At 37.4% G+C, this 19,326-nt stretch overlaps 1 protein-coding gene across 3 annotated transcripts in view; it reads right to left on the bottom strand.

Annotated features, from left to right (window-relative positions):
* Positions 1–19,326, bottom strand: part of TNR (tenascin R) — a 5,843,683-nt gene that overhangs the window by 2,276,580 nt on the left and 3,547,777 nt on the right. For all 3 annotated transcript variants that reach the window (XM_044085960.1, XM_044085961.1, XM_044085962.1), the window contains exon 8: positions 3,941–4,012. The gene's annotated coding sequence lies outside the window, so the exon portion shown is untranslated. The remainder of the gene's footprint in view (positions 1–3,940; positions 4,013–19,326) is intronic.

Below are 19,326 nucleotides of genomic sequence, written 5' to 3'. Positions count from 1 at the left end.
ATCTTTACTGGACTCTTTGTAAAGAGCAGCAGCCAAAGGCTCTTGCAGGGGGACTATACCTGCTCCCAGTATAAGTCTGAGGCATGGAATTAATAGTCTGTCCAAGGCTGTCTCCAGTGTGACTGGCATTCATTTTAATGACTGCAAAAAGTGCAAGCAGGATACACTCAAGCAATGACTGGCTGAGTTTAGGACTGCTGACATCCTGCAGTTGTGTAAGTATATAGATAAAGAAAATTTGAAAATTTAAATTAGGTAGACAGCTGCATATAGGCAAGACTGGCATGCATAATGTTCTTCTCTTGTTCTCTTCATTTTATTCCACAGCCAAGCAGGAGAGAATGGTGAACAAGGAAGCCCACGTTGAGCATTTAGAAAGATTGAGGGAAGCAAGGGGTATGCATGCAGCACAACACAACTATTATTTTATCCAAAATATTGCTCATTTATACAGTAGTAGCAAATTACGCATGCATATCATAATTGTACAATCAAGCATGCATTCAATGCAGTCTAAGTAACCTTACTGATCATTTACACAACATTTTTTAGTATGCCTGATACAGGTGTTCACAAAAGTCTGCACTGTATATACTTTCATGTAATGTGTTTTAACTATATACATTGCTTTATTATTAACCATGTAATCACTGTGTCATTCCAAGCAATGTCACAGACCTAGTTTGCCTGTAGGTAAACAGGTTTACATGTCTGCTAGTGTACATGTTGCTTTACACAGTTTCCTGGCCAGCAACACTGAGCTCACAATGAACCTGTGCTTATTTACATTTCAGCGAGGTGTGTGGCATGCAGTCATCAGCAGTGCGGCTCATTGCGCAAACAAATTATATGTAGGCTTCACGCTAAGCCTCCGTGGAGTCTATTGAATTCCCCAGACTCTTTTTTACAAACTGATGGTGATCAGAATTACTGTTTAGAGTTCTGGAGAACTCCTATTTGTAAGACATATTATACTTCACCTAACAAAACCTTACAATCCCATAACTAAAAATGACATAAACATTTAAAATGATCATACTATAAACAACCTATATTGAAAGAGAAGGATAAACATTACACTTTCCAAATTATTCAGTGGAATTAGCAAAACCAAGAAAGACAGTGGGGCAGCATTTTCTCAGAAAATGATTTTTAAAACAAAAAAGATGCATAACCTAAGAATTAGAAAGGACCAGGAATTCACTGCTCAGAATAATAAAAGGAAACTTTTTTTTCCTCAAATTTGTGGTATAAAATACATGGCACATTTTTTTTCTTGAGCAGAGGCAGAGATAAAAACACTGAGAAAATTTAGGAAATTGTTGATAATATTTCAAACTGTATTAGTGAGGATGAGGAGAATGATGAATACCTCTAAGTCAAAATTCACAGCTTATCATCTAGACAGGAAAGCAGGTTAAATGGTAAGTGACAGTAATTCAGTAGGTATCTCATGCAATCCCCTATCAGAAATGTGACTCCCATAACTTGCATAAAAAACTTCCATTTTACATATTTGGAACTAAACTGCAACTGCCAAAACCTGACACAATGCAGTTAAAACATTTTTACAGAGGAAATTCACCTTCCGGCACCCTCTGACATCGAATGCCTTCCTATGCTTTTTTTATAAACACTTAATCCAACAATGAAGTACCTTAAAATAGGATGAATACTGTAACATGTTGCAACTCTGGACTTGGTATACATTCTTCATGTTTACACTCAGAGTCTCATTGTTGGAGGATTGTAAGTAATGATCATCAGAATTTCAGCAGGATTTCAGACTTGCCTTTCATTCTGGGAAGATTCTATTCTTATAACAGGTACTTGAATTCATTTTCCACTAATGACACTATAGTGCAGAATAAGGTGGGAGATGATGTCCTGTGGATAAGATATGAAAACGTCACACCTGCCAGCTCTGTTGGTACTTGTGGTGGATGTTAAATATCCAACAGCTGTTATCAAAAAGATTGGGGGAATTTCTCTGGTGTCCTGGCAAAACTTCACCTAGTCAGTAAGCATATAACCTTGAGCTGCCTCTGAAAACTGACCATGCCTAGGATGGCTAACTCAGTCAACAAAAATAAATAAATGAGATAATTCGATATCTATCACTGTACAGTAAAAATCATAACATTGCCACATGCCTAGGATGGCTAACTCAGTCAATAAAAATAAATAAATTAGATAATTTGATATTTATCACTGTACAGTAAAAATCATAACAGAAGTGAGCTGATGATACAATCATTCAACCCAGTCTGCTTCAAGATTATGATAGTAAACATATATATATATATATATATATATATATATATATATATATATATATCCAGAAACACACATATATATCTGTCTATACACACACACACACACACACACACACACACACACACACACACACACACACACACACACACACACACACACACGCGCGCACTCACTAGATTACAGTCACAGTCTCACAAGAGCTACATGCATGATCAATTACTGACTGTGTATAATACCTCCCATGTGTAATTTTTTAAAAGACCCTGCTTAAATAGAATGCAGTTGTCTAATGGCTGAACTAAAATGATACAATTAACAAGTGCTGTATTGTTGTGCAGTTAGTATATGTAGATGCAATAGTCAACGTTTTCAATATGGTGTTCTATGACATAGTTACTATAGTTGTGGGATGCAGTATAGCATTCTGTTCACTCAATAAGCATACTCATGAGACAAAATGTATTGAAAATGGTCAGTAGACTGAATAACTTCACCATTGAAGCAGAGCTACAGAATGAGACAGACAAGAATAGAGATGCTGGGAAGGAGGTGACAGAAGTAATTTAATATTGTTCTCCCAAACCTGAGGACACATTATGCTCACCACAGTCCACTTTTCACTTTCAGTATCAGGCCTCAGTTTAATACGTTATCGGTGGGTTAACAAAAAGTAACTGGTATGAAGACACTGCATATAATAAACAATCATATATCAATAGAGATGCGACTTTACTATTTGTGTGCTCTTGAAATCACATAAAAGCAATCTTTGCGGCTTCAACACCTGATGGCATCAAATTGCAGCTAAGTCACCTGTATGTGTGTTAAATCGGTATGTATGTGTGTGTGTGTGTGTGTGTGTGTGTGTGTGTGTGTGTGTGTGTGTATGTATATATCTATATATATATATATATATACATATATATATATATATATATATATATATATATATATATATATATATATCTTCAAGAACACCTGATGGCACCATATTATAATTAACTAAACTATACATGTGCTAAATGTGTCTGTGCATCTTAATATAGAAAAGCAAACCAAAAGTTTACCAGTCAACAGATCACAGATAATTCCCATCACTCTACAGACAATGACCCTGCCCAAGACCAAACACCAATGGCTACTTCTTTATACTAACACTGAGATCACGCGGACACTAAGAAATGTAATCTGTTACCATTGTCAGACACTGGTTCTTTCCTCTTCCCTTTCCTTGGTCAATCTCCACTTCAGCAAATAAAACATGTAATGATACTGCCTAGTCTTATAGAACTGCAATTGCCACCAGTACAAGGGAACTACATCTGCTGACCAGTGGCACCTCATCAGCTGGCATTCCCTGACTGGGAGTGCATTTAACATGTGTATGTGTTTATCTGGATTAAATTTCTAACATGTGTCTGCCCTAAAGTGCTGACACTTGACTCTGCTTATGAGTGGACAAAGTTTCTGAAATGTGTTACATTCACAATTCAATTAAATTGAGGTTACTCCTGCATATCCAGTGAGCATGAACACTAAAATGTATTAAATTCCCATGGTATATGGATTCCATCTCTACAGAACCAACAAGCTGAAAAAAATAAAAAGAAACACTGCTGTTCTTGTACTGAAGTATTTTAATATTAGAAATGTATATACTTACAAGTGAACGCAGTTTTACTTGTCTAAGTCACTCACAGGCAAATAATTGGTACGAAAATTCCTTGAAATCAGCCTAAAAACAGACAGAAACGAAAATGCTTAATGAATTAAATTTAAACAGACTTCAGGCATTATTAAACAGAGTAAAGAATGTGTATTCAAAAGAGATACCTACTTCTATATGTGTATGGGCAAAATAAAAGGAAATGGAGGAAGGAGTGTCTTGCTGTCATTTAGAAGTCTGCCAGGATTTGCTGTTCAAGACTGTGATGAATCACTTGCATGTTTAAGTCCTTCCTACAGAAGTAACTTATTTAAAATAGTGTACATATCAGGACACACATACATATATATGATTTTAAATAATGTGTTCTTACATAATCATGACATGCTTCTGATTGACGTTGACATCCTTCTCCACATTCTCCAATCTATATATGTCTCACCTACTTTCCAGAGGGCAGATGATGTCAGCTATCTAGTCCAGGTAACAATTAATAAAGAAGATCATTGTTTTTGTTGATAGATCCTTGGAAATCGCAGCCTGTGGTGATGTAAACTGATTCAGCAGTAGCGCATGTGCCCAATACTTTCAATACTAAAGTGGTTATGTGGGTAGTTTTAACATCACACACTTTATTGATTATCATCAGAGGTTCAAAAAAAAACATCAAAGGCTTTAGTCATCAAGTTAATTGGTTGGCTATACTGCTTTCTGTCATCTGGTTCATCTAGCTTTTAAAACATGTCAGGCTTGTCCTGCATGTGTAGCATTATAATCATTGCATTTAGATTCTTCTGAGATTTTTTTCTGGCAAGATGTACAGCATTATTTGAACTTCCTTAAACACTTTAATTTATTGATTTTGTTCTGATTGTACTTTATCCTCTTCAGGATCATGGAAAAGCCACTCCATGCAACTGATCTTGGATGAGATATTAGTCTACAATTCTCTACAATAAGACACACACATACGTGCATGCCCACACACACACACACACACACACACACACACACACACACACACACACACACACACGCACACACACGCACACACACACACACACACACACACACACACACACACACACACACACACACACACACACACACACACACACACCCACACACACACACACACACGCACACACGCACACACACACACACACACACACACACACACACACACACACACACACACACATCATATTTATGGACAATTTAGAGGATTGCAGTACAATACAGATCAAATTTTGTTAAAAATGTCTGTGCAATGCAGTCTGAACTTTATAGCTACACCACAAAGCTTCTCTCTTAAGACTAAGTCAGAACACTGTTGTTGTTTGTCTTTCGGGTTAGGGGTCGCCACAGCTGAACTCCCGTCCACTAATGATTGGCAGTAGATTTTCACGAACACAGAGGTACCAGCTCAACGTTCAACCTTCAGCAAAGGCACGCCCATTTACGCATGTCTTTCGAACGCCCAACCAACCGCGGGGAGGACATGCAGACTCCACACAGAAGGAACTCCCCACACTCTAGCCAAGAATCGAACGAGAGAACTTCTTGCTGTGAGGCAACAACACTACCACTGCACCACCGCGGATTCATGAGACTAAGACTAAGTCAGAACACTAAGTTAGAAAATTAACTAAGTGTTGCAAATACCCTGTCAGTAAAACCAGTGGAAGGAGTGATGAATTACAGGTGTTTATATTAAATAAAATAAAAGTCATTGCAGCAAAACACAGAACTCAATGACCTTGACTCAGCCAGGCATTGCATCTCTTTTTCCTCTTTTAAAATGGAAAACTTACATTAAACGAAGCTTTTGGGTCTTGAAATATGCACACTGAACTCCCTGGAGTGCAGCAGTCAGCATGCACTAAATGCTTTACTTGTTGCACACATAATAAAGTGCTAAAAAAAACATTCACTTTGTTTTGAGTGGCATACTCAGGAAGGCTAGCGTGTTGTTTGGGCGGGCAGTGTATTTTAAGAAATGGATACTCGTCCTAGTTAGCATTGCCAAGCACAAGAGTGCCCACTATTCCCTGAGTAGTATAGCAAGGATCTCTATCACTGCTGCAATGGGCATATTGTACCCTGTTATATGTTTTTGTATGCTACCAGATGAATCAAAGGTTTGCAGTATGCAGCCCCCTTAATGAATAAAACAGGATAGTCTAGATGACTAGCTTTGTAGTGTACTATGAATATTCTGTACTTCTATGGTACTGTGAAATGCACTGCTGAATTGGACAGATGTGTTAAGTGTATAGGAAAGTCTTCTCATTGTCCTGACAGATGAACTCTGGTAAGTTAAGAATAGCTATACCACATGGACAACGAATATAGCATTTGAGGGAACTAATAGAGACAAATGTATCCATACTGCCAGACAGCACCAGGAAGGCTACCTGTCTATTGAAGCTGTGCAGTAAAATGTTTATTAACCTTTGTCATGTCCTGTTTTATTCCCAGGACAGTGTCATTAGTGCCTCGGTTATTATTATTGTAATTACTGGTGTACCTGTAGCTGGATATGATTTGAGCCATGGCCAGATTTCACAGATTCAAGTTGACAATTGGACACTGCTCTGGTTCATTGGAATTCCAGTGAAGTAGACTCATTCCAGATGCATGTGAACATATTCTGTAACCAGCACAGCTACTAAAAGGAGTGCACCATATCCTGAATTCTGGATACTGACAACAGGAACCATTCCGATTTTAACATGCAGAGTCCTTAACAACTAACAAGAAAGGTGGTTTGTCTTACTGTAAGGTCATCAAATTTCTCTGTCTCGCATGGTTTAACCTTTTGTATCTCATATGAAATTTTGCTAGCTTTGTGATTAAACAAATATGGATTTTGTTGAACATGATCATTATGCAGCTATTATTTTAGTGACTGATACAAATGTGCTGTCAAATGGAGAATTTATTGCTAATGTGTGGCTATGTGATTTTTATATCCAAGTCTGAACAATTCAACTGTATAACATTGCCGAGTCTGTTATTGGTGTAGTGAGATCCAGTGAGGACTCTGAACTATTCATGGTTACAGTTTAATTTAAAGTTCTTGTGTGATGTGCTTACACCCCACCACTTTCTTTTTGAGATATTTTAAAATCATTGTCTATCTAGCCTTTTCTATTATCTGCAGACTGAATCAATTCATGCACTGATCAAAAGACATTTGACTAGTTCAATGGCAGAAATTTGATGCAAACAAAAAAACTTAGTTAATACTAAAGACAGCATGTCAGTAACTGGCTGTGGAATGTATGCTGTTTGATTACTTTTTATATTTGCACTGACCTGAACCGCATGACACTTTAGTAGTCCAAAAGATGTAGATAAAGGGAGAAGTGTACTACCTGGGATGAAACTACTGCATTTGTGTATATATGCTTCAAATTACTGATGCAGAATGCAGACCTTAATACTGTGAATATTTACACATAACACTTAAGTATTACATAAATGCTGAGGTATGGTTAGGAAATAAGATCAAGTTAAATATGGGGGAAGCTTGCATTCAAGCTTTTCTGGACCCTCCCTACATTGTTATATCTATTATTTAGCATTACAACAGTGACTTTTCTAATTCTGTACAACAACTTTTGTGTGAAATGTGTGTCTAAATGAGATCACTGCATACTTCCCAACTTAATAGTCATTGTTTGTAGGTTATCTAAAATAAAACTGTATTTTTACTGCATCAACAATGGCCAGGAATATCCAGAGTATTTATTTTCATTTTGCTATTTTGTGTTTCTTTTTGCTCTGGTTCCAAGTAAAGGCTTTTCATTAATGCACATAATCTCATTTCACAGCAATGCCCACTACATTCAGAATACGAGGTCAAACCATTTCATTGAAATGTCTTGTTTCAATATTATACTCAGTCATTGTCCTACATGCAGCACTGATATATTATTGTTAGCTACTACTCTTTGAGAAGTAAGAAAAAGAAATTCAAACTCACTGTAATTATTTTTAAATACCTCTTAAAATGAACTTTTTCCAATAAATTTTAACAAGTAACCACTTGTCAATAATGCTTCATTAGATTTACATTAAAGGGGGTAAAGAAATATAAATAGTACTCCTGGCTGTATTTCAGCAAAACATTCAGGCAAAGTTACCTACCTATGGGAGCATAGTACTGTGTTCAGATTAGGTCACTGGGTTCAAAAAACAGCTCAGGTATAAGATAAGCTAGCTGGGCAGAAGAGGTAACTTGTTTGTATACCAGCTCCAGCACCTCAGGAGGAGGAGGATGAAGACTTTGCTGCTTAAAGCATGGCCTTTATTATGGCCTGGTGGACTATTGTCCAGAACAGAATACAAACTGTGCTTGTAGCTGACATACATGTCCACATGGCAACTTTGTAGATACATGCCTTTACTCTCCTGCATGGCCTTACAGGATCTGACATCATGCCCAAATGTCCGCAAGAGAGTCCTAGATAAGGTATAAAGACCTCTAAATACAGGCAAAATGGAATTTAGGACAATAGGAGTAATACCATGAGACAAATGTCACTTGCAATAGTAAGAATGCTAGTGGGATGTTCAGAGAGTGAAATTCAAACTTATAGATAAAAACAAGCAATGCATTTAGTCTGTGAGCCAATCATCCGTGATGGCATGTTGTACATATGAGAGAGTGATTATGCATCAAGGAATTCTTTAGGCATGTTAAGCCTAGCAGGTGGAACAGTAGAGCAGAAGTTTGCATTGCTGCCTCAGTGCATTTGGTTCACTAACTGGTACTCATCTGATATGCCTTCATTGTGTAAGTTGCCATGTTACCCATGCATCCATATGACATTTTGATGTGAACCCTGGTTTTCTTTCAGAAGCATGTCAGTTGTGAAGGAATAATAGTCAAATAGTAATTGGCAATATCCATATTATGTTAAACGGGCATTATAGTATTAAACTGAACTAAAAAATTAATTTACATTTGTCTTCCCCACTAGCTGTAGAGTGCAAAGTCAATGAGGTTATAACTCATCAGTCACAAGTTGTGCCTTGCCAGTCATTGTTTCAGATAGAAGATCATTGCTGTTGAGTTTCTATTACAATTCTGGCAATGATTCAGACTTACATGTAATGTTTCCTTTTCCCTGTAGTTGTACAATCTAAGACTTAGCATTTACAAGTAAGCGGTGGGGTTTACTCACACACTTGTTTTTTCAAATTTGTTAAAATACCACTTAAGTGTTAAATGATACCTGTCATTAGAAGCAAAATTCAACAACTTTTCTTGTGCTATAAATACCATGAGAAAATCCACTAAAGTGTAGTTAATTAAAATTCACCATATTTTCTTTCATGATAAATTTTATTTATTTATCTATTTATTTATTTATTTAAATTTGTAACCAGGTGAGTGAACTGGTAACATAGCCTTTTCAGTCATGACCTGAGCCCCAGGAAAAAAGAACTGAACAGGATTACAGTAATGAGGCACAACAGTAGCATACAGGCATACAGTAATTAACATTAAGTGAACAGTTATAATAATCACGCTTAATAAGTGAAACAGCATCAGTAGTTGTACATCAAGTGGAAATTCATCAGAGTTATTGAATGTAGTGGAGGACTAACTGCTGATTGTGCTTTCTTTGAAAATAACTCATATGTATAAATGTAACCTTCACAAATACCAAACACATCTAATGCTGCTGCAATGAATGGTCAGTATCAGCTGTGCAATATTCATCAATTAAAGGACATTTACCCCTAACGTTTCCATAATGTTAAGTTACTGAATGCCAGAATTAAGTGAACACAAAACATAATACTGTGAGAAGTATTTGTAAAATTAGGTCAGACTGTTAAAGTATAAGCTAAGAAACTCAGGCTTGGAATACTGTGACAAACCAGGCCTCAAAAGGCCACTTCCATCTGCATCAGGTAGGGAGAGTTATATTAAATCAAGCATGGGGGAGAGGCAGTGATGAAGGAACGCTACTGTCAAGGACTTATGGAGCTAACATTCTGCAGCATGGATGATATGGTTAGAAATATAGAACAGGAGCAGAAAGATTAATGCAAAGGGCAGGATGGGGAAAAAAAGAAAGATCAGGGTCTTGAGACAATTTAATTTCCAGTGCTGACTCCAAAATGAGAGATAAAAAAGAAAATATGTACAAATCATATGCTTAGCAATGGCCAATAATGACTCATGGGCAGAACACACTATGTATTGGAAACAAGAGAACATGTATTTATTTATTTATCCTTTGTTGACTGGGTTAGTCCCACTAGGCTGGCAGCCTCTTTTCAGGGAAGACTTAAAATGAACATTAATTAACTATCTAAACCTTATATTTTATTGCCTAACCCTTATAAAACTGTTTCATTCAAATATGAGGGCTGGATCAGTTTTATTGCTCAAGATGGTGCTACAGAACTTGCATCTGATGAATAAGAAATTATCTGGCACTTGTGAAAACACTTATGGTTGTACTCTTACTCCACTGAATGAATTGCACATTGAAACTGAAACTATGCAGGTTTCTGTGTAATACTTTTAATAAGAACAGACCATAGGGAGGCAACTGCTAACCATTTCCACAAGAATACGCGTACAACTTGTCATTTTTAAATAAAAGCACCGTTTTATTTGAATGATTCTAAAAGAAGCAGATTGCCTCAACCCAGTAATCCAGGTAATAAATGCAAGCACAAATGGTAAACAAATTCCAAGACTTCAGAGGAAAACATCAGTCAACAAAGCAGTATATGCTTTAAACTTGGACTTTCTATGCTAGCTGAACTGAACACTTTTTGCTTGTTAATCCTTCTCTTCCAAATGTGTTATTTCCCTTACAGGCTTGGGTGTAAAATGGTGAATATTTATCATATAGTTCTATATCCATTGAGAGCATTTAATCTAAAACCTTTGTAATTTGTAATTTGAATTTTATTGCATAGATTGACAAAAATGCAGTTTCTATTCATGTTAAGTTGAAAGAGAACAGAACACACCGGGAGGGTGCAACAGCAGGAAAAATGTAAGGAACAGATAGGTGCTTTTGGCATGTAGCAAAATAGGTTCAAATTGTATGTACACTAAAATGAACCTCGGTATTTACACAGATGACAACACTACATTACTTACTTATATACATCACAGTAAATGAACTGAACCATTTCATATGTGAACATTTTGTAAACTCTTAAAGTAGCTAGATATATTTTTTATTTATTTATTTGAGTTTGTTAACTGAGTTAATGCTGTGATCACAAAGGACCATTTTCTGTCTCAGCCCAGACAATGTACAGCAATACATTTAAAGTATACAATATACCCCTATGTCACCTGCTGGATTGCCAAATGGTCCACAGAGAGGATGCAAATTACCAAAATAGGTTAAGTAACTTCCATAAAGTGATCTGTCACCAGTGGAGTCCCCCAGGGTTCTGTACTGAGACCTTTCTTGTTTGGAATCAACTTTTCTGAAGTAAAAGACAATACCAAATTGTATTGGTTGCTTATGTTTGCAGATGACTGTAAGCTAGGAACAGTCACAGAATCCACAAATGAATTAGCCATCCTGCAAGGTTTGTCTCAAATAAATGATCAGTGTCAAAATCATGGTCTGAAACTAAATGTCAAAAATGTATTATTGTATCCTTTGGGAAACAGGGAGCTACCACATTGACAATATGCCCCTTAGAGTTGACCCAGTTGTTTGGGATTTGGGAACGTATGTGAAGAGTGACCTAACTTTTGACCAACATGTGTCTATTGTTGTAATAATGTCCTTCTACACTGCACAGCTTATAAACAATGAGACTGTATTTATATATAGGAATGACATTGTTCCCCTGTACTCAGCACTCATTAGGCCAGTCAATGAATATAATGCCAGTTTGGTATTATCTTTTCAGACACATGCAACAACTAGAACATCCACAGATATACCCCACTAAGAACGGATACAAGGCCTAAACAACATGTTCTACATGGACTGACTCAAAGCCCAGTCACTATACTTAGCATCCTACTGACTGCTAAGAGTTGACCAGTGTCTGGCATACAAGGCTTCCTCTGACCCATTGCTGATGGATTTAAGGCACATCAGCAAGTCAAATGCCATTAGAAATATTTTCTTTATGGATCTAAACCTCTTCTGCAATATCAACAGAATGGTTTGGAAGTACAAGTATATTCTGCAGAGGATGCTGCTGATGTGGAACCGATTTTCCATCCATATGAAAGAAAGTTCATCCCTAGCCATTTTCAAGGGCAACTTATGTCTATGGATGGGAAACAGAACATTTACCCCAGGCTGCTGCCCTGTACTACTAATGGACTGAGGCAGCTCCCAAATGCTTTTTCCCATGTATGAATCCTCTCAGTTTTGTCTGTGATATGATCCCAGTTATTCTTATTGGGGTAATATATAATTATTGACACGGGGTGGGAAAGAAAAATCTATAACCAAATAGGATAGGTTATTTTGAGCACAAAAAGGGAAACTGGCAAGGTTTAAAAATGCCTGCAGGGTAGTAGCCTAGTAATTACTTATGAGCATTTGTATATATATATATATATATATATATAGAGAGAGAGAGAGAGAGACACTACAGTACAATACAATACAATGTGTACAACAAGATTAGAGTAATTCTCAGTACCTAATAATGAAACAATAAGGTATAGTCGAGCATTCTGTATGAGAAATTCTTTAAATGAAAAAGGTGATTGAAGTTAAAGTGAGCTTGTACATTATGGAAAAGTTATATGCGCTGTATAGAAGAGATTAAAATCTTAAGGTAAGTGTGATATACAATTAGTGTGATATAGAGAATAAAACAATTATTAGACAGTGACAGGATGTAGTATGCTTATATAATATGATCTGGGACATAGCACTGGCATTTAGTAAGCTTTAAAAGATGGGGGTTTTAGTTGTGTCTGGAAAACTCAGTATGTTAATATTGCTCTGAGATAGGAGGAGTATATTCCCAGAGCTTGGGTCTGGGAACAGAAAATCAGTGATCTGTGCCATGCACATTATGTTTTTTGGGGGGGTCGTAGTATGCAAGCCAAATGATCATGATTCCTGAGGTTTTGGATGGGAACTGTTGTATCAATTTAGCTACTAAGAATGAGAATTATTGATTGCATATATATGTGAATAGCTGGGAACATAATAGAAAGTCTGTTATTTGCTTGATCAGGAGCCATTTTGCTTTCCTAGGGTTTTGCAATGGTGTTTGTGATGAGGGCAGAGAGTGAAGAACCTGGAGATTTTATTGGTGATTATATGTGCAGGGCTTGTGTCTTTAATGTAAATATTACCGTGGGGGGGGGGGTAGCACACACCAGTTTATTGAGGAGGATGCCTTCACTAATGGCTAATCTGGATGAACTGGATAGAAATGGGGACAGTTCATTTGCTCAGAATAGCAACAAGTTAACATTTTTTCTACTTTTATTGAAGTGGAGAGCGAAGCTGAAAGATTGGTTTATCCACAGACCTTAGTATTTAAAAGGGCTAGTATTTTCTAAGGCAGTATTGTTAAGACTAAATACTTGTAGCTGAGAATGGGTTTTATGGATCTTCTGTTTGGATAGTTAAATAGTAAGGTTTTGTTTTTAATCCATTGCATAAGGGACAGGAAATCAGCATGATGTTCTTTTGGAGTGCTCTGAGGACTGATTTGAGTGGAAATCAACTGATGTCCATAAAGTAGCAGAGGAAGGTAAGAGAGGTAAAGGGAAGTTTATTGACAAAGACAGAGAAGAAGAGGTGGGGCAAGAAATGAGTGCTGTGGGGCAGCTTTTTTGAGACTGGATTACAGAAAGTGTGAGGACTTGACTTTGAAACTAAAGCGTCAGTCAGACAGATAGTCCTAGAACAATCGAATGATATCTGGGCTAATTTCTATTTCAAGTAAGTGGTTTAAAAGAATTTTGTGATCCACTAAATCACATGCTTTGGAGAAGGCAATTAAATGGTGACTATCATCTGTCCTTTATTCATGCCTAGAAGAACTTCATTGATGAGAATCCAAAGTGCTCTTATTGTGTTGTGTTGTATTCTAAACAAAAGCTATGTTGTTTGTTTGAAAGAAAATCGAAAAATGTGCAGGTGTAGAAGGTGAAAGGTAACTGTACCTGTAAGTTGTGGTAACCTAACATGAAATGGCTAACATTTCTATAGACATGTATACATACACATATTTGTGTGTATAAATAAAAATGAATGTGTGCGCCTGTGTATTTCTTTAAAACGTGTTATACACGATAAACTGACATTGAGTTGCAATTCTCTACCTCTCTCTACCTAACATATCTACTAATAGCTCTCTTCCTACATAACATCCTACTATAATTGTTGCTTTACCCAATCATATCTACTAATAACCTCCTTTAGCCAATAATCCCCAGAAGGAATTTGCATTCTTTTTTTACTACCTTAATTTGTATATAATGGAATTTTTCACAGGCTAATTTATTGTAACTATTATTACCATGTATTCTGTTTCTAATGTCTAATTAACTGTTTTGTAAAATTTGTAAGAATTGTTATCCTATAATCTTGTAATTCTGAAACGTATTATACTTGTAATTACTGGAGCTTTTCTCCTCAGGACTCCATTGAAAATGGGTTCCTTGTGGCCCAGTGGACTATCCTGGTAAACAAACTGCAAATAAATAAATAAATAAATAAAATAAATTCCTCATATGGGTATACTGAGGCATTAATACATATTACAACACAAGACATGATGGTCCTTGATCTATGCCTTCTGACAGCTGCAGAGGCAAATGCCACACCTTCATGTTTGTATATAACAATGTCTAGAATAGGCTCATTGTACATGAAATTTATAGGTGAAGGAGGACTATTTTCATCAGAAGAGACAGTAGGCAAAAAACACATTAATGCAAAGGTAAGTACCTACTGGAGTGCCTTAGAAACTCAGTCACACTGATGAATTAGTCTGAAAATCATTAAGAAGACATTTGATAAGATCTGAGTGTAATGACCATGATGCAACCATTAAAAAAATCGAAATATATTTACAAGCAACCATTAACAAAATCTGAATATCTTCACAAAGTCTTTCTGTAGACAACACAGTGAGTCGTAGTCAATGGTATACTGCAAACCATTACCTGCCATTTTGTATATAATGCAAATATATCCACATGAGATGCTGGAAAGGGTGTAGGTGAATATGTACAGGCAAATACTTCTAACAGCCACCAATCAATTTTTAGAGTAAGGAAATAAAATGGTGCGAGAATCTTTTATGGTTTATTTTTATTGTAATGTTTTGAATTTTTCACTCCCAGTAGTAGAACGAACAGCAAATTAATGTAACATTGAGATATTTAGAAATCTGTGAACATATGCTTGGTTCAGTGGTGAAGATGTATAAAGCCCTGACCCTACCCCAGAGCCTGAGAAAATGCCATAATAAACTTACATGACATTGGATCATTTTAATCACATGATCAGGAAGATTTTACCATTTAAATTCACTTTGAGAATTGTTTTAATCTGATGCTGTTCATCTCAAGTGTATGAATGAAAGAGCTAATCTATTAAATGAGCAGACTTGGTGGAGCATCGGTAATTATTGATGCATTTTGTATTGTTCATACAAGGAAAACATAGGCTATGGGGAATAGTTAGTGGAACTGGTAAATAATGTAAATAAACAATAAGACTAGGAAAAGGGCAACCGCAGAGATTATGGCAGCAAATAGTCATGGTGACATGGAGTTAGCACAACAAATGAACACTTATAAATACTAAGTAAATAAATAATGCAGGAAGGAGGAAGGGAAGGAATGTTCTGGGAAAGCCAAGTAAGGATGTGAAGACCACAGAAAACAGGGAAACAGAGGCAATGAATAAATAACTTCCTCTTAGTTTTCACAAAGGAAGATGAAGACAGCATGGGTTGCTGGAAAAGAGTGAGGATCAATCAAATAGCATTTTTTTAGAAAAACATTAGACTATAAAGGTAGGAAATGGAAAAAGAATTTGCTATACTAAGAGATGAACAGGCATTTATACCAGTCAGGCTATCTTCCATGGTCCTGATGTATATGACATATGAAGGAAGTAGATTCATGGACTCATAGGTTAGTACTAGTTTATCTGCCCTTGTGAGCTGTGTTAAGCAGGGACAAGTTCAATTACCTTTACCCTTTCATGGGTTAGATTCATATTACAGAAAGTGATAGTAAGTGGGATGGTAGCATAGATGTTTATAAGGCCCCAAGTGTGATATATATCATTCAGTAGCTGTCTCTGTCCATTAGTAGAGTGGGGGAAGAATGTGAGCCTGGGGTAAATTTCCTATTTGCCATCCACAGAGCCAAGTTACACAGAATTAGTGACAGGGGTGAGCTTTGTTTTAAATGGATGAAGATTCTGTCCAGATCAGAAGTATCTTGTGCAAGATATACATGTCTCTCCACAGCATTCTGTTAATGTTGCAAAGGAGGTTTGGATCCCTGGACCGACAGTTTGCAGTGCTGTTTGATTTACTGATGCGCAGTAGGTCCCTTAGGGCTGGGACAGAGAATGTCTTGTATGTCAGATGCAGGTCAAGAGATCACTAGTTAGTGTAGAGCTTGAGGAATGGAAGGAAGGAGGGAAGAGTGGTACCCTTAAACTAGGCATTTGGGAGGAAGAATATAAAAAAAATCAAGGCAGCTATGTGCATGTTATCCTAATAAAAACCAGAGGAAAATTCATGGAGACATCCTAAGATAAAAATTTACTGATTCTATAGAAAACAACAATCTCCAAAACAATAACAAACCCAGGACCATTTTAGATTTCTCAGTTGCCATACATTCAGACTGGCTAGGTGAGAGGAACCAGAAACAATATCCAGACAGCTGTAATGCAGACAATTATGAAAGTGTTTTGTTATCAATATTCTCCACTCTGCCCTTTTACTGTCATGCTCTGGTCCATACTTTAGCTGGCATAGTCATTGATGCAAAAGCCTAAATGTTTTATTTTCTCGCTCTTCCACAGATCAAGACCATCTCTGTTTAAGAATGGACCCTAATTGTCCAGAGGTCAGGTAACTATCCAGCTGCATCTTGTATATCACAAATCATCCATGTGTTCTAGATGGTGAAAGGATGATAGTTATTTCAAACCCAAACCTCTTGACAGCTGACATGGTTGTAATGTAAAAATTAAGGCCTACAATTCCCCCTCCCCATGTGTGTGTGTGTGTGTGTGTGTGTGTGTGTGTGTGTGTGTGTGTGTGTGTGTGTGTGTGTGTGTGTGTGTGTGTGTGTGTGTGCTCCTACTCATATGCCAGTGAAAGCTACTCTGTACAGCTTGGAAGCACCAAACCCACATCCCTGGTCCTTGCTTGTTTCAGCACCTAGACACCTTCACTTGCTCAAATGTGAATGCAGTACACCAAAACCATAATCCTGCCTCCCCCTTGGATGGTCAAGCTGGTGGTAGTGGTCACCCTGGTAATATGGATTACAGTCATGGCTGCTTTATTCCCCTGTGCCACACAGCTGCCAAAACTGACACAGGATCATGGTGAGAACACTCTGCTAGGCTAACTTAATCCAGTTTTACGAATGAGATAAAAGAGAAAATAACAAGGCAGTATTAGTAGAGGTGGTCTACCTGGACATCAGTATGACTTTTGCTTCTATTGACAAAATGAAGGCTGCAGAAATTGGAGGTAGGACAGATGTTGAGAAAATGCACTGCTGTGTAGTTGATGGGCATGGTATAGACTGTAGTGATGAGACATATTGTCAGGAGTAAGAAAAGTGACTAGTGAAGTACCACAGAAGTCCATCCTGTATCCAGTATACATCAGTGTCTATTTCAGACATATCTGCTAGAAATGGAAAGGAGTGAAGAGTGTAAAGCAGGATTTAGAAAATATGACCAAGTGGGTGACAAAGTAGGAATTCTGGGAACAATGTAAATTACTCTACCTGGGGCACAACATTTCTGTTAAGTATCATCTGGCAGAAGTAAACCTAATTGAAAAAGAATATTAAGGTGTTGCTCATACTTGGATTAGACCAATACCTCTCAGCTCCTTTGCTTAATAATTCTGGTCAAAGCCAAAAATAATGTGGAGGAGAAAAAACAAAATCAGGGACAATTAAAAAAAAATACTCTAATTCACTTAACAAATTAATCTAACAGCATGTTTTGCATAAACATGCATTTTCTGAATAATAACAAGCATGAAAATCTGATATCTGGCATTACTGACTGACTGTAATTTCCAGTGCTTTACCATGAAAATCAATTATTTTATGACGGACAGGAAAAATATGATGCAAAATCAGGGATGTCCTGAAAAGTTAGGGATTGCACTACCATAACATGAAATGTTGATTAGGCACCCTCACCCCAAGCTCCTAGGGATCTAACTACTTTGCCCTGCCCCAGCTATATATCAGGTCTGTTCCTGTATGGCAATGACTATCCAGTGCATGCTTATATCAAGCCTTCTCTTCTTCAGCAATGATAACTCAAAGCATGATCACATCAGACACCATGCTGCGTGGCACTAAAAATACCCAAAGCAGTCAATGCCAGGGTGTAGAGGGATACAGCTATGACTATGACACAGGTGACCCGGTTTGATTAGCTACTTGAGCATCTGAGTCACTGGCAGGGTGGAGGGGTGTGTTTATCCTGGGAGAGGTGGAGGGAGAGGCACATGCACATGGCACACAATGCAGATAGATTTCCCTGGTGGAGGCCTGGAATAGCAACTACAAAGTGATTCCTGAGTGTGGTGGGGGTGACTTGCAGGTGTAAGTCCTTTAAAGCCATGAGGGGCAGTTTGGCTTGGTGCATGCATTGCACACCCCCTTCCACACAGTGGATTACTAGGTTGCAAGCTTGTCTGGGAAAGAAAATTAGTATGAAGTGGATACAGAACTCCTTGATCTCATCACTGGCTCTGATCCTTATTGGAGTAAGTCTGCAAAAGGCAGAATAAGACCTGTCAAACAAAGAGAGGCACTGAGGTCTGCTGATGGACAGCTGTGGGAGGAAACCAGATAGTAAAATCCACTTATACATTAGGCCTATTCCTGTGCACCAACAAATACTCAAAGCACACTCATATTAGGCTTGCTCCTTTTTAGAACTTTAAGTCTCATGGCACTAGCTCAATGTTCACATTGGATACTGAGAAGCCTTTTCCCTGCACCTTCTTTCAGCCTTACAGTATTTAATAAGTAGGTTAGAGGAATCTCTCATGCAGCTTCTTCTTCCTGTACCACATGTGATATTAGCTCAGGTCGATAAACTTCAGCCATTACATGGTGGGATCTGTCATTGCACATACGGCAGCATACTGTTAGAGAGCATTAG

Source organism: Protopterus annectens, chromosome 10.part0 (assembly GCF_019279795.1).
Source record: "Protopterus annectens isolate FY-2018-M chromosome 10.part0, PAN1.0, whole genome shotgun sequence".
NCBI classification, from domain to species: domain Eukaryota; kingdom Metazoa; phylum Chordata; order Ceratodontiformes; family Protopteridae; genus Protopterus; species Protopterus annectens.
This window is presented reverse-complemented; position numbering and strand designations above follow the sequence as displayed.